General features: G+C 40.1%; 1 non-coding gene across 1 annotated transcript; it reads left to right on the top strand.

Moving 5' to 3' along the window:
- Positions 1 to 2,627: 2,627 nt before the first annotated feature.
- Positions 2,628 to 2,699, top strand: TRNAQ-CUG (transfer RNA glutamine (anticodon CUG)). Its single transcript has one exon. It is a non-coding gene; the product is annotated as a tRNA-Gln (tRNA).
- The last annotated feature ends 14,877 nt before the right edge of the window (positions 2,700 to 17,576 follow it).

Genomic DNA, 17,576 nt, shown 5'->3' with positions numbered 1-17,576 from the left:
CCAACAACACAAGAGAAGACTCTACACATGGACATCACTAGATGGTCAACACCGAAATCAGATTGATTATATTCTTTGCAGCCAAAGATGGAGAAGCTCTATATAGTCAGCAAAAACAAGACCAGGAGCTGACTGTGGCTCAAATCATGAAGTCTTTATTGCCAAATTCAGATAGAAATTGAAGAAAGTAGGGAAAACCACTAGACCATACAGGTATGACCTAAATCAAATCCCTTATGATTATACAGTGGAAGTGAGAAATAGATTTAAGGGCCTAGATCTGATAGATAGAGTGCCTGATGAACTATGGAATGAGGTTCGTGACATTGTATAAGAGACAGGGATCAAGACCATCCCCATGGAAAAGAAATGCCAAAAACAAAATGGCTGTCTGGGGAGGCCTTACAAATAGCTGTGAAAAGAAGAGAAGCGAAAAGCAAAGGAGCAAAGGAAAGATATAAGCATCTGAATGCAGAGTTCCAAAGAATAGCAGAAGAGATCAGAAAGCCTTCCTCAGCGATCAATGCAAAGAAACAGAGGAGAACAACAGAATGGGAAAGACTAGAGATCTCTTCAAGAAAATTAGAGATACCAAGGGAACATTTCATGCAAAGATGGACTTGATTAAGGACAGAAATGGTATGGACCTAACAGAAGCAGAAGATATTAAGAAGAGGTGGCAAGAATACACAGAAGAACTGTACAAAAAAGATCTTCATGACCCAGATAATCATGATGGTGTGATCACTCACCTAGAGCCAGACATCCTAGAATGTGAAGTCAAGTGGGCCTTAGAAAGCATCACTATGAACAAAGCTAGTGGAGGTGATGGCATTCCAGTTGAGCTATTTCAAATCCTGAAAGATGAAGCTGTGAAATTGCTGCACTCAATATCCCAGCAAATTTGGAAAAGTCAGCAGTGGCCACAGAACTGGAAAAGGTCAGTTTTCACTCCAATCTCAAAGAAAGGCAATGGCAAAGAATGCTCAAACTACCGCACAATTGCACTCATCTCACACACTAGTAAAGTAATGCTCAAAATTCTCCAAGCCAGGCTTTAGCAATATGCGAACCATGAACTTCCTGATGTTTAAGCTGGTTTTAGAAAAGGCAGAGCAACCAGAGATCAAATTGCCAACATCTGCTAGATCATGGAAAAAGCAAAAGAGTTCCAGAAAAACATCTATTTCCGCTTTATTGACTATGCCAAAGCCTTTGACTGTGTGGATCACAATAAACTGTGGAAAATTCTGAAAGAGATGGGAATACCAGACCACCTGATCTGCCTCTTGAGAAATTTGTATGCAGGTCAGGAAGCAACAGTTAGAACCAGACATGGAACAACAGACTGGTTCCAAATAGGAAAAGGAGTACATCAAGGCTGTATTTTGTCACCCTGCTTATTTAACTTCTATGCAGAGTACATCATGAGAAATGCTGGACTGGAAGAAACACAAGCTGGAATCAAGATTGCTGGGAGAAATATCAATAACCTCAGATATGCAGCTGACACTACCCTTATGGCAGAAAGTGAAGAGGAACTAAAAAGTCTCTTGATGAAAGTGAAAGAGGAAAGTGAAAAAGTTGGCTTAAAACTCAACTTTCAGAAAACGAAGATCATGGCATCTGGTCCCATCACTTCATGGCAAATAGATGGGGAAACAGTGGAAACAGTGTCAGACTTTATTTTTTGGGGCTCCAACATCACTGCAGATGGTGACTGCAGCCATGAAATTAAAAGACGCTTACTCCTTGGAAGGAAAGTTGTGACCAACCTAGATAGCATATTCAAAAGCAGAGACATTACTTTGCCAACAAAGGTTCGTCTAGTCAAAGCTATGGTTTTTCCTGTGGTCATGTATGGGTGTGAGAGTTGGACTGTGAAGAAGGCTGAGTGCCAAAGAATTGATGCCTTTGAACTGTGGTGTTGGAGAAGACTCTTGAGAGTCCCTTGGACTGCAAGGAGATCCAACCAGTCCATTCTGAAGGAGATCAGCCCTGGGATTTCTTTGGAAGGAATGATGCTAAAGCTGAAACTCCAGTACTTTGGCCACCTCATGTGAAGAGTTGACTCATTGGAAAAGACTCTGATGCTGGGAGGCATTGCGGGGAGGAGGAGAAGGGCACAACAGAGGATGAGATGGCTGGATGGCATCACTGACTCGATGGACGTGAGTCCGGGTGAACTCCTGGAGTTGGTGATGGACAGGGAGGCCTGGCGTGCTGCGATTCATGGGGTCTCAAGGAGTCGGACATGACTAAGAGACTGAACTAAGTCACCCAAGATCATAGCTAATAAGCAGCAGAGTTAGGAATGGAAGCTGTTCTAGAGGTGGTGCTCTGATACTTTGTTACAACATCTCTAAATGAATGAACTCACGCACAAACAATTAAGGACCCCCTGGCATCTCTACTTTTGGACAAGGAGCATGCTAAGGCTATTTTCAGATTTTTCTTTTGAGGATGAAGACATCCTGTCTACCTGCTCTTTCATTGGATCCATGAAGGGAGCAGCTGGCTTGCAGATAACTAGAAGCACACACCAAACACCTGGATGTAGCTGGAATAGGATAGGAAGTGGCCAGAGGGGCATGCTACAAATAACAGCAGATGTTGAGTAGCTGAGGGGTTCCATGGTGTAATGGTTAGCACTCTGGACTCTGAATCCAGCAATCTGAGTTCAAGTCTTGGTGGAACCTAGTTCCTTTTACTTTCTAATTATTTGGAGCTTCCCTGGTGACTCAGATGGTAAAGAATCTGCCTGCAATGTGGGAGACCCAGCTTCAATCTGGGATGGGAAGATACCCTGGAGAAGAAAATAGCAACCCACTCCAGTATTCTTGCCTAGAGAACTTCATGGATGGAGGAGCCTGGTGGGCTACAGCCCATGAGGTTGTAAAGAGTTGGACACAACTGAGCGACTAACACACACTAAGTAAGGAAATTCTGAGAATTTAGTTCAGTCAGAGAAAATGGGGATGGGGCACCCAAACCTGGGTGCCAGAAAGACCCTACAGGTATACACTGAACAACATTTCCTAAATATGACTTTAAAAAAATGAAGATAAAATACAGGATGAAAGTAATTATAAATTATCACCAAGATGAACATACATGGATTTATTTGTTGATTATAAAAATGAAAAAGTGGGATTAAAATCTATACTTACAAATGTTAAAACAGGGTAGAACTAGCTGTATACAGGAATATTATAGAGCATTACTGATAATATTACTTCAGCAATAATGGTGTGGGCTTCTTGTGGTTTACAGAATAATGGTAGAGCCTAAGGTCCAGTCCTTTTAAAGTTTATTTTTCTTTTTTCTATAATTGCCTGTCTATTTCTTAATCTACTACTGATCCTGAGAGTTTTACCTGACAGCCATTAAAAATGATATAATTTAGTCTTCCACATTACTCTGAAACCTAAATTGGAAACAAATATTTCCTAAAAAGCAATTACATATTTCAGTGCTTATTATACTTGCTCTACATATATTATAAAAGTTGAGTGCTTTATGTTAGAGAAGTTAATCTGAAATCATTAATAATTAAATTCATCATTCTCTGTACTTGTTAGAAGAAGTAAAATGAAATGGTAGGAACATCAAAGGTAGAGCATTGTTATTGTATGTTTGGCAAACTATGAAAATTAACATTTGAAAAGTACTTCACTGTGTTGATGTTTTATTATTGTTTAGCTATAATAAAGATGGAAATGTGAAAATATTACAGGTGGTTATATCTTATAAATAAAGGAGAAAATCAAGTAAATACAAAGCATAATAATAACAATGTCTCACGTAGGATTTTGAGAAATGTTTTTCACATGTATTATTGTTACTGCATATTTATAACAACTCTAGGAAGTTAATTTCTGCTTTATTGACTATGCCAAAGACTTTGACTGTATGGATCACAACAAAATGTGGAAAATTCTTCAAGAGATGGGAATACCAGACCACCTGACCTGCCTCTTGAGAAACCTGTATGCAAGTCAGGAAGCAACAGTTAGAACTGAACATGGATCAACAGACTGGTTCCAAATAGGAAAAGGAGTACGTCAAGGCTGTATATTGTCACCCTGCTTATTTAACTTATATGCAGAGTACATTATGAGAAACGTTGGGCTGGATAAAGCATAAGCTGGAATCAAGATTGCCAGGAGAAATATCAATAACCTCAGATATGCAGATGACACCACCCTTATGGCAGAAAGTGAAGAAGAACTAAAGAGCCTCTTGATGAAAGTGTGAAAGAGGAGAGTGAAAAAGTTGGCTTAAAGCTCAACATTCAGAAAACTAAGATCATGGCATCTGGTCCCATCACTTCATGGCAAATAGATGGCGAAACAGAGGCTGACTTTATTTTTCTGGGCTCCAAAATCACTGCAGATGGTGATTGCAACCATGAAATTAAAAGACGCTTACTCCTTGGAAGGAAAGTTATGACCAACTTAGACAGCATACTAAAAAGCAGAGATATTACTTTGTCAACAAAGGTTTGTCTAGTCAAGGCTATGGTTTTTCCAGTAGTCATGATTGGATGTGAGAGTTGAACTATAAAGAAAGCTGAGCACTGAAGAATTGATGCTTTTGAACTGTGGTGTTGGGGAAGACTCTTGAGAGTCCCTTGGACTGCAAAGAGATCCAACCAATCCATCCTAAAGGAAATCAGTCTGGGGTGTTCATTGGAAGGACTGATGTTGAAGTTGAAACTCCAATATTTTGGCCACCTGATGCGAAGAGCTGACTCATTTGAAAAGACCCTGATGCTGGGAAAGATTGAAGGCAGGAGGAGAAGGGGACAACAGAGGATGAGATAGTTGGATGGCATCATGGACACAATGGACATGAATTTGAGTGAACCCTGAGAGTTGGTGATAGACAGGGAGGCCTGGCGTGCTGCAGTTCATGGGGTCGCAAAGAGTTGGACACGACTGAGTGACTGAACTGAACTCTACTAGGACAGTTTTTTTTTTTTTTTTTTAACGTGAGGGCTTTCTGTTAGGCAACAGATTCCAAGGAATAACTTACCCACAGGAGTAAGGAGTAGTTGCAGAGGATGGACTTAGAATGCAGTTTTCTGACTTCCGATTCAGTACAATATATATGATCACTGTAAGTCTCTGAAATGAAACTCTGCCTTGACACACAGGTAAAAAGATGAACACATGGCTGGTTTCTGACTAACAAAATTCAAAGGACAAATCTCGTAAGTTGTGAAGGGCTAGTGTGAAATTTGAACACTTGTCGATACTGATTTGCTGGCCTTAAACTGGACTATTCTGAGTAACTACTGATTTGCTCAATCATAAAGAGCCCGAGGACAATGGATTCATTTTTACCATATTTAAACAGCTAAAACTAGTTTTAGGAACTGTATTTGGAAATTGTTGCAAAGAGTATCTTTTACTCACTGATTTATATAAACACACCCAGAATTACTTACTAATAGAAGATGACACCTTGGTGGTTTTTCTGGTATGCTTATTATTTTAGTCCAAAGACCTCTTATATCCCAGACAGTGGAGAATATGTGTTTCAGGACAATGTAATACTGCCAGAAGAGCACTGAACCTCCAGCTACACATTGATCCATTTGGACCCCTCTGGGATTTTCAGGTGGAAGGAGAGGTATCTGGAGTTTCTGGGTTGATTTGTAAATTGCTATCATATGGATGAAATGTCTTGATTTTTTTCCCCCCCAAATAAACTCATTCTTTAGGTTGAAGAACTGGCTAAACTGAAAAAGCCCTTCTATTGATCGAAATGGCATGAAGGCAAGAAGTTTTTCCTTTAGTTGTTCAGAGTGATTATTCTTTTTTCTCTCATCTGTAGATAAAACATTTTCTGGGAAATGGACATATTTTGTTTCTCTGAATATCCCACTCACTGCTTTGTACTCACTGCTTTTCACATTCTTATGAAATAACTTCACATTAGACATCACATGTTAGGATCTGGGTGGGATTTGAGGAGAAACTTTGGAAATGCAAAATGCCTGAAAAATTGAGGATGTTTAACTTGGAAAAGAGAACTGAAGTTATGATGGTTGTTCTTAAATAATTATAGTGCAACCCTTTATACAGATGCAGAGAACAAAACCAGAAACAATGAGAAGTTGTCTTTGGGCCCAAAGTGTGATTTTATAAGATGATAATTCTCAGGATGGAGCGGGCTCCTGTGATGGGGTGAAGGCGGTTAGCAATCTGTCATTTCTTAAGTGATGTCTTTTCAGAGGGGTTACTGAACTGGCTTTCACTTTGGGCTGGTTGAATTGGTTAACTTAAGTTGCAGAATCTCTGGTTTCACAATCTTTAAGAACTAATTCTGGGAAAAAAAAAAGGATGTCCTGAGTACTCAATGTGCGATGCGGACAAATCCTGAGTTGTCCCTGGGCTCTAGAGCCTTAATCTGCAAGATGAGAGGGCTGGATATGGGATCAAGGTACATTCTGTCGCCCTGAAGCTGCATCCAGCCTGAAATGTTAAGAAGGAAGATTAGAAGCCGCCGTTACGTTTTACCTCTCAAATATGTTCTCATGTTAATGTTTTACTGGTTGTTAAAACAGTACCAATCTTCTAATTTGCATTTAAAAAACTCATTAAAGTGGGAAATCCAAGTCGTAGGAACGGTTTTCTCCCATAAGAAGCAATGGTGTCATTTTCATTGGGAAGGAAGACAGAAATGTAACCTGAAAAATCTTGAGTTTTCTTGACTAGTCCCTATATAAAACCACTTGACAAGCATTGTACGAGGTGATGTTTATGGTCTCTGCATCTTGAATATTGTATCTCATTCTCTCATTGCTGTTAGAATGGTGGTGGTTGGTGGCTTAGTTGCTAAGTTGTGTCCGACTCTTGAAACCCCATGGACTGTAACCCACCAGGCTCCTCTGTCCATGGAACTTTCCAGGCAAAAATATTGGAGTGGGTTGCCATTTCTTTCTCCAGGGGATCCTCCCCACCCAGGGATCGAACCCGTGTCCCTTGCTGTGCAGGCAGATTCTGTACCGCTGAACCATCAGGGACACCACCAGCTCTTAGAATAATCGATTCTACAAGCAATTTGAAATTGTTGGCATAGGAAGCTTCTACCTTTAGGTCAGTCATTTCCTCTCAGAATCGAGCATTGACTGGATCTCAGAAGAGTATATCAAAGGAACAGAGGCAGTTTCTCTTTCTAGTTGCCACAGGAAATATATCTCTCAGAGCACAGAGGAGAACAAAATCAAATTTAATGTGTATTCCAAATCTTTTCAAAGTACTTTCTCAGCAACCAGAATCACCCAATCCCCAAATGAATGTCCTAGTAATAACAGCTTTTACTTAAAATTTAGAAATCAGATTCTATGTTCCCTGAGACCAAGGGCTTCCTACTGTATTCCTGAAAAGTAATAGAATTTGGCAGTTAGTAGACACTCAATGATATTTTGGTGAATGGGTATGTGAATGTACAATGAAGTGGATAATTTTAAATAATTTTTCCCAGCTACACTTCTAATGGTGAGACAGCCCCCTGCTGGAAGAATGGATATTCTATACACTATCTGTACCTATGAACAGTGTACTGAAAATATTTCAGTTAATCAGTCTTGTTTCTACACCAGGTCACAGGAAAAGGTGGCATCTTATCAGACAGAACATTGTAAAAAGCTCCTTGAAGAATCACTGGATAGAACAGGACTCATTTGGCATTAATTGGGTATATTGTCGGAGAAGGCAATGGCACCCCACTCCAGTACTTTTGCCTAGAAAATCCCATGGATGGAGGAGCCTGGTAGGCTGCAGTCCATGGGGTTGATAGAGTGGGACACGACTGAGCGACTTCACTTTCACGTTTCACTTTCATGCATTGGAGAAGGAAATGGCAACCCACTCCAGTGTTCTTGCCTGGAGAATCCCAGGGATGGCGGGGAGCCTGGTGGGCTGCCGTCTATGGGGTCACACAGAGTTGGACATGACTGAAGCGACTTAGCAGCATAAAATTATATATAATATTCATGCTATGCAATGATTATGCAAGTAATAAACAATTCATGAAAATCACTTGGTATTACTTTCTGTGGAATCAAGATGAGATGTTACAGCTTTTCTTCCCATGAGTTATTCAAAATGATAATCACTTGTACTTTTTACACATGGAATTTAAAACACATATGCATGCACGCACACACACACACACACACACTCTGTCTGGAACTAACCTCTCAATTCTTAGGTTCTTAGGCAGCTGTGTTTTTCCTCTGTTTCTTTCAGTGTCCTCGCTTCCACCCTCTGGGTGTTTCAGAGGCTGCTCTGCTGGATGCTGGAAGCCTAAAAGAGAGACAGGGCCAAGGAACTAGGAATGACCTTTCCAGAGAGCAAAGCATTGTCACCATACTTTGGGAGGAAGTTAGGATGGGGTAGAAGAGATTTAGGCAGCAGTTTCTATCGTGAGGTAGGTGGAGAGCACAGTGAGATGGTGACAGCCTCTGGCAGCCTGGAGGGTCGGATTTGAAGGAGAAGACAGGCGCCCTTGGAGACAGTAACTAGAATGGGGCATCTTTCACCTGGGAATGGAGCACCCAGTCAGGGTTGAACGTAGCTGGAACTAGGCAGCAGCCAACTGGGAGAGCTCTAGGTCCCGTAACCAATCAGGAACAATAAAAACCCACAGGAAGAGGTTTTTACTTAGCATCAAGAACCTAGACCAGGGGTTTTCAAACTCGGCTGCCAAATGGAATCACCTGAGAAACATTTAAGACTCCTGATGTTCCCCACGTTCAGAGATTCTGATTTAACTTGCCTGGGGTGTGGGTTGGTTATTTGTGATCATGCTCAGGTGCTAAGTTGTGTCTGACTCTTTTGTGACCGCATGGACTGTAGGCCACCAGGTTCCTCTGCCCATGGGATTTTCCAGGCAAGAATACTGGAGTGGTTTGCCATTTCCTTCTCTAGGATATCTTCCCACTTCCCATCTCCTACTTGTCAGGCAGATTCTTTACCACACAGCCACCTGGGAAGCCTCTGGGTTAGTTTTTAGGAGGTTTAAAAACGTCTTAGGTGATTGCAACGTGTACCTAAGGCTGAGAATCACTGGTTTGTACAACACTCTGGTGAAACAAGGAGTTCCTAATCTCACATGCATGGAATTTACAGACCCATTATTATTTCTACTGGTAATTTACCTTTCTCTTGCTCTATTTTGTTCTTTTCCCCCTCATCACTGTGATAGGCAAACTAGTTACACCTTCTCCCACAAAGATGTCCGTGTCCTAATCCTTGGAACCAGAGAATATGTTACCTTATACAGCAAAAGAGTTTTTGCAGATGTGATGAAAGGTTTTGAGATGAAGATTTTATCCTGGTTTATCCAGGCTCACCCAAGTATAATCTCGAGGGTCCTTGTAAACAAAAGGAGGAAGGAGGAGAGTCTGAATCTGAGAAGGAGGTGTGATGACAGAAGCAGAGGTCAGTGGTCATGAGATGCTTACTTTGGAGATGGAGGGTGAACACGAGCCAAGGAATATTGACAGACTCTAGAGGCAGAAAAACAAGGAACAATTCCTCCCTAGAACCTCCAGAAAGAACAGAAGGCTGGCTTAACCCTGGATCAGCCAAGTGAGATCCATTTTGACCTTCTGACCTCAAGAATGAGAAGAAAATAAACTTGTGCTGTTTAAAACTACCAAATTTTTGGAAAGGTGTTGCACCAGCAGTAGGAAGTGAATACAATGGTTAATTCCACTTTTCTGTACTTACTTCTTCTACCACCTTAAATAATCAATGTAAGGACTTTGCAAAACATGCTTGGATATACAAGTGTCCTTAAAAAATGTGTACATTTTACCTAAAAGACACAACCTAATGTGACTATGGGGACTTCCCTGGTGGCTCAGACAGTAAAGAATCTGTCTGCAATGTGGGAGAGCTGGATTCGATCCCTGGGTTGGGAAGATCCCTGGGTTGGGAAGATCTCCTGGAGGAGGGCGTGGCAATGCACTCCAGTATTCTTGCATGGAGAATCCCATTGACGGAGGAGCCTGGCAGGCTATAGTCCACCGGGTCGCAAAGAGTCGGAAGTGACTGCATGACTAAGCACAACACAGAGTGACTATGGAGGGTTTCCCTAAGTTTCCCAAAGCCTTTATAGGAAACAAAGCCCTTCTCTTCTTTATTCTTGTAAAAGTTTAAATGACAAATGCTTACAATGAGCCTTGGATCATTTTCACTAATGCACACCAGACAAGTGCCAGTGAAGATGCTGAGTGACTTCTGGTTTGGGGTGGAGGAAGTGGGATGGAGGAAGCATGAAGTACTCAAAGTTAGAGAGTAAGAAAAAGGGTAAGATAAGCAGGAGACAGGAACCCCCACACTTGCACTGCTTCAGTTGGATACCCATAATCAGAAGCCGTGTGTGAAAGTCTTTGAGCTCAGCTGCACATGCACAAAATTTCGCAGGAGTGTCAGTTTCCACATGGGGCTTCCCAGGTGGCGCTGGTGGTAAAGAACCCCCTGCAGTGAGAGACCTACCAGACTGGAGTTGGATTCCTGGGTCGGGAAGATCCCCTGGAGGGATTTGTACAGCATAATTATCCTTCTATCCAACCTTTTTTTTTTTTTGGTCTGCCTGTTTCACTGAATATAAGCTCATTTCAGTAAAGATATTTTGTGCACCTGATGGAGTGGGGAAGCATTGACTATATGTGGTAGAAGGGAGTTTAGATTTAGTGCAAAGGACAAGAATTGTTTAAATACAACACTAGCTATAAATCAATAAGTGACAACAGGGTGGGTAAAATAGAGGACTCCTTTAAAATATCATAACTTTGCACTGAAAAAATTGTATATTTAAACACCAGAATCAGGAGAAAATTATTGATTTGGAAATCAAAAGTTAATCAGATCCTTCTCTCTTCATGGCCAGAAAGCTGGAAACTTGTGATGAAGAGTGTGGTGTGAGTTGAGGTTGGAGGAGTGAGTGGGAATCCTACCAGCGAGGGATTTGTTGGCTGGGGTGCAGAGAAAGGCTTGGACTTTATGGTACTTTCAAGGAGAAGTCATTGGAGGACTTTAAGCAGAGGAGTGACAAGATGTGGTTAATGCTTAAAACAATCCTTCTGGCTGCTGCGTGGAGAATGGGCTGTGGGGTCGGGGACACAAGTAGAGCGGAAGCAGAGAGACTGGCCAGGAGGCTGCTGTAGGGGTCTAGGTTAGGAATGATGGTGGCTTGCACTGGGATGGAGGAATAGAAATCAAAAGGAAGACATGTGAAAGGTATTTTGGGGGTACAGCCAAAAGGACTGTATGAGGGAAAAGGAAGAATCAAGAAGCATTCAGCTTTTGACTTAAGCAACTGAGTGGGTTGTTGGTGGTATTTACTGAGACAAAGTGTGTGAGGTGACTAATAGGTTTGGGGGCAGAGAGAACAGAGAGTCCTATTTTGGGTATGGTAATCTTGAGATGCCTATTTGACATGCAAGTGGAGATGTCATTAAGGGAGTTGGATATGAGGAAGGAACTTGGGAAAGAGGCCCAGGTTGGCTCTTTTAATTTAGGATTTTATCGATGGACCAGATGAGATTACATGAACAAGAGTTAGATAAAGAGAAATTCTGAGGCATCTTCAACTTTTAGACGTCAGAATAAAGAGGTATAGACAGCAAAGGACCATAGTGAAGAAGAGATGGGAGTGTATGGTGGTATAAGAAGCCACCAAAAGAAAGTAGAAAGACAGATAAGCTGTGTTTGATTGAATTTAAGAAGTTCAGTGTTAAGTTTATTTCATGTAACTAAAAAATTACAGTACGTATATGTTGTACCAATGTTGGCCTAACTCCTAATGATGGAAAGTATAGTAAAATAAAAAAGGTGACAATTATTACTGTCATTATTTAATTTTTTCTGAAAGAATTAGCCAAGAAAATTATACAAAAGGAAAAAAATTGCAGTTATGCAAGGTTAAAAGACTTTCCAGTATTTTTACTTGGATCTCACTAAATTTATAGATTAATCTAAATGGAATTGACATTTTTACAAGTTTAAGATTTTTAGCCCAAGAACAGGGTATGTGATGTATTTAAGTCTTTTATGGACCTCAATATAGATAAAACATTTGCTTCAAGAAGGTTCTGCTTCTTTCTAGTTAAATTTATTCTTAGGTATTTTTTAAAAGTTTTATTTTGTATTGGAGTAGAGTTGATCACAGAGAAGGCAATGGCACCCCACTCCAGTACTCTTGCCTGGAAAATCCCATGGATGGAGGAGCCTGGAAGGCTGTAGTCCATGGGGTCATTGAGGGTCGGACACGATTGAGCAACTTCACTTTCACTTTTAACTTTCATGCATTGGAGAAGGAAATGGCAACCCACTCCAGTGTTCTTACGTGGAGAATCCCAGGGACGGGGAGCCTGGTGAGCTGCCGTCTATGGGGTCGCACAGAGTCGGACACGACTGAAGTGACTTAGCAGCAGCAGCAGTGTTGGTCAACAATCTTGTGTTAGTTTCACATGTACAGCAAAGTGATAAATACATAAATATATGCATTTATTCTTTTTCAAATTCTTTTCCTATTTAGGTTATTACAGAGTATTGAGCAGAGTCCCCTGTGCTGTACAGTAGGTCCTTGTTGGGTATCTATTTTAAATATAGCAGTGTGTACATTTCAATCCTAAAGTATTGTAAAACTCTTTATGTTGCTACTGTTAACATATCTGTATCTGTATTGTATCTATATCTTTACTGTAACATATCTATACTGATATTGACATATAGACGCTCTTTGAAATATATATGTTTAAAGGATTATGCAGAGAAAGACTAAACCAGAAATGAACAGAATCTTCCTAAAGAAAACACATGCTCTCTCTTTCCAAATATATATACATAGACATATGGTATATTCATCCATATACATGTATATAGATATATGGATTGTGATATATATATGCACATACATTTATATACATATGTGTGTTTGTGTGTATATATATATATATATATGTGGCTTCCCAGGTGGCACTAGTGGAAAAGAACCTGCCTGCCAATGTAGGAGACTAAGAGACACGGTTTCAGTCCCTGGGTGGGACGATCCCCTGGAGAAGGGCATGGCTACCCACTCCAGTATTCTTGCCTGGAGAATCTCATGGACAAAGGAACCTGGTGAGCTACAGTCCACGGACCGCAAAGAGTCGGACATGACTGAAGCGGCTTAGCACACATGCACACATACGCATACACACACACACACACGGCCTCTTTGAGCAATACTTAAACTTATCTCTGGGTGAGGTTTTTTTTTTTTCCTCTAATACTAGAGTCTTTGTCTATTTTCCTTTCCTAATTGTGACAGGTTACATCTTAATTTCTTGGGCGTTTCTTGAGATGCTCAATAAAGAAGGTGTGAAGGCAGTCTTCTTTTGTGAGTCTCTCCAAATGAAGGGCTTGAGCAGGAGGGTCAGTGAGGGTCACTGAGGGAAGAAGAGTGTGGTCATCAGAATACTCCTATCATATTTTTAGTCGTGTCTAAAATTTGAGCTGAAGTCTTAAGAGTCCTATGAACTGAGACATTAAATTACGTTTTAATTTTAACTCACAGTTTCTTTGAAACTCCATCTCTTTGGTAACACCTTGCTTTTTTCCTCTCTCTTTAATAAAACCTCATTTCCAGAACAACTAAACTGCTATAGCTTTTCAAATGATTCCTTTCAAAAGCCTTATGGGGAATGTTTTTAATAAACACTAAAAAGTGTTGTTCTATTTTTAAGCTTTTATCTCTGATATCTGAACAGTTCCTAGGTGCTTTCTACTGGTCTGTTTAGTCTAATTCAATACAAAACAGGAAAATAATTATGCAAACTTTCCTAAAGAAGTGTTAAACAGATGCATGGTTTAAAGTACATGGAAACATTACATTTTGATAATATTTGGATAATTTATTAAACAATAGCACATTAAAATAGCATTTGACATATATGTTTTGATAGTGTTATATATTAATGTAGTTGGCTGCTTCTTCTCTATACAAAACCAATTACTGCATTTGCTTTGAGTTAGAAACAGCAGTGGGATTAACTATTGTCTTCTTCTGGAAATTTGACTTAATAAGTTAATTCTCTGAAAGAATAAACATGTAGGTAGGAGGCAGGGTGAACACAGCATGCCAAAATAGGATCAACAGTGAGGTTTGATGTCTTTAGAATATTGTTATAAGCCAGTTCATTAAACTACAGAATTAAAATTATATTGAGAAACTCAATAGCAAATGAATTTATGAATCATGCTTGTTGGCAAACTCACAAGCTCAAATGATTTATGGAAAAACAAATGAGAGAAGAACCCAACTTAACTTGACTAGAGATGTAGTCATTAGGGCTTAATTTCCAAGGGATCACATGCTTGGCAAGATTTCCCTAAAGGCAGAGGGAGAAGCAGAAATGGAACTAGGGGTTGTAGATTTGATAAAGTACAATGAGGGAGAGAAAAATGAATGTGTCCAGTGATTTATCCTTCACGTTTGTACTTTTTGGTTTGGTTTCTGTGTCTGATAAAACTCTTACTGTTCTAAGTTTCTTAGGCAAATTTAGTGTTGGTGTCAGAAAGGGGGCCTGGGACTGCTTGATTCCATAGGGAAACTCAAGGGAATATTTTCAGTCCTCCCATAGGAATGGAGTATTATAGAATGTTCCCTTCCTGTACTCCAGTCAAATCTTAAATTTTGATAAGGTCAGGTTTTGCTGAAGTAGTTTAAGGCTAAAATATTCTATATCAAGGGGTTCTCCCATCAACCTCTGGGAGAACCATGTGATCATGTGTGACTCAGTACAACTCATGACTGCAAAGGGAAACTCAGCCCAAAGTATATTTCCTAATATTGAGGGGTGAATAGCATCCTCCTCATTCAGGCTTACTCATACCCACATGTTTGGGATGCTACTTAGTGTCACTGAAATACTGCAGAAACTCATTGTTACCAAGATGCACCCTCTTAGGGAGTTCTTTCCATAGCAAAACAGAAATGTGCTAGTCACAGCACATACAAGTCAGTAACAACAGCAACAAAACAACACAATTAAAAAATGGGCAGAAGACCCAAATAGACATTCTCCTAAGAGAACATAGAGAGGGCCAACAGGCACATGAAAAGATGCTCAACGTTGCTGACTCTTTGAGAAATTCTAATCAAAACTGCAGTGAGGTAGCACCTCAATCAGGAAAGAATGGCCATCATTAAAAAGTCTGCAAATAACACATGCTGGAGAGGGTGTGGAGAAAAGGGAACCCTTTTATACTGTCAATAGCAACGTTGATTGGTACAGCCACTGTGGAAAACAGTGTGGAGATTTACCAATAAAATAATATAGAATTGCCATATGATCCAGTAATCCCATTCTTGGGCTTATATTCAGACAAAACTGTAATTCAAAAAATACATGCACCCCTATGTTCATAGCAGCACTATTCACAGTAGCCAAGACTTGGAAGCAACCTAAATGTCCATTGCCAGATGAATGAATAAAGAAGGTGTGGTATATATATATCCCACCAAACTCCTTATTTGGGCACAGTTTGCAATGCCCCTAATCAATTACAACAGTGACATCACAGATCACTGATCACAGATCACTATAAGAAATATAATAATAATGAAAATATTTTGAGAATTACCAAAATATGTCACAGAGACATGAAGTGAGCAAATGCTGTTGGAAAATGATGCTGATAGACTTGTTTGACATAGGTTGCCACAAACCTTTAATCTGTTAAAAAAAAAAAAAGCTCCCCCCCCCAGACTGTAGTAACTGTGAAGCCCAATAAAATGAGGTATGACCATATGAATAAATCCAGAACCAGATATCAACAGTTTATGCTTATAGCTTTTATATAACTATAACACAAATCAAATTTACAAACTAGTTAGATACAACCTATAAGATCAACAGAATCCAAATCTGGGATACTTATTTAATGCTGGTTTGTTAGAAACTAAATTACCTTTCATTATGTGAGTGGATACTTTGTAGCTACCACCTTTCATTGAAGATAGTTCCTTTCACGATCACTATCCGTCTTGCAAGAGGGTTCAGAAATAATTTCACAATGCCAGCCAGAATGAATAGGGAACAGGTCTCACTGGGGGAAACTTACAAGGCAAGACTCTATGAGAAGAAAGACATACGGTTGGCTATGGAGGGAGGTGGTTGGAGTTAGCAAGCTTAACTGGACATGCTGTGGATGTGTGTTTTCGGGAAGGTTCTTTGCCCCCTACTGCTGTACCTTTTTAATAGTATAAATGCAGCAAAGCCATCATGTTAGAAGTGAGACAGACTACTCAACTCCATAGGATATCTGAATTTTTGATTCCAGTGTTAAAAAAGTTGTCTGAGAAAACCAGCTGCTTGGAGACATTAAGGAATCCATGTAGAGTTGGGTTTTGGCCGGACTGTCCTGCTGGGGGAAGGTGGACACTGGGCTTGTGATTCAGGTGACTCAGAGTGAGTTCTTAGGACCATTTTCAGACAATTCTGCTCATGTGTCTTGGTGCTAGATGCTAGGACACAGGTTCATTTGAATTTGGCATGTTTAAATCATCATAAGTCAAGTGATGATTCCATTCTTCTACCATTTTTTCCCATTTGAACTATTGTAAAACTTTTATTTCCTATAGTATGTCATTACATCACTTAGTCTTCTCTTGGAAATAAGCCTCCTCTGTATGTTTGCTTAGATGGTGTTAACGTTGTGGCAAATCTAAGAGCAAGCCAAGCCCTAAAATTTGGGATCCGTATTCATTTTTAAAGTAATAAGCTGACATGATATATCATTCTGAACATGCTTACTTTTAGATTACCAGAAAAACAAAACCACGAAACAAAAAAACCAAACTATTGTAGAGACGATGCCGACATCTATGAATTTGGGAAAACACTGGGAAGATTATGGATGTTAGGGCTCAGGAACCTTGGACTTGAAACCTTGGCCCTTGCACTTTGGTATGTAGCCTTGGGGAAGTCTTTGAACCTCTCTGGGCTGGAAGTTTTGTATTTGTAAAGTGAGGATGACCTTCACTTATTCAATGTGTAGAAACTAAGCTAACTCTGTCCTAAGTGCTGGGGATCTAGCTGTGAGCAAGCTAAGTACCTGACTTCATGGAGCTCACAGTGCAGCCAGGGTGGAGAGTGGAGGGAGAAAAAACACACATAAAATAATTTCACATAGTGATAAGTGGTATGAAGAATATAGGGCAATGGGATAGAAAGTGACTATGAGTAAAGGCAGAGTAGGTACTTAGCCAGGGAAAAACTCTCAGATGATATGTGCCATTTGAGTAGACACCCAAATGATGAGATAAAACTAGAAGCAAGATGAGCCAGGAGATGTGGGAGTGAGCTTGTTGTATCTGAAGGACCCAGAAAACTAATGTGATTGGAGCAGAGAAGAAGGCAGTGATGGAGTCTACTTTGCAAGGTTGTTTAAGGATCACAGGAAGTAGAGACATAAAATGCCCAGCACAGAATATCAACCCAACAGATGGCAAGCATTACTTGTATTATAGATTATAAATTCACATTTTATTACTTGGTCTATTCTAAG

This window comes from Bos mutus, chromosome 4 (genome assembly GCF_027580195.1).
Source record: "Bos mutus isolate GX-2022 chromosome 4, NWIPB_WYAK_1.1, whole genome shotgun sequence".
Taxonomy (NCBI): Eukaryota; Metazoa; Chordata; class Mammalia; order Artiodactyla; family Bovidae; genus Bos; species Bos mutus.
Note: the sequence above shows the minus strand (reverse complement) of the source record. Positions and strands in the feature narration are given on the sequence as shown.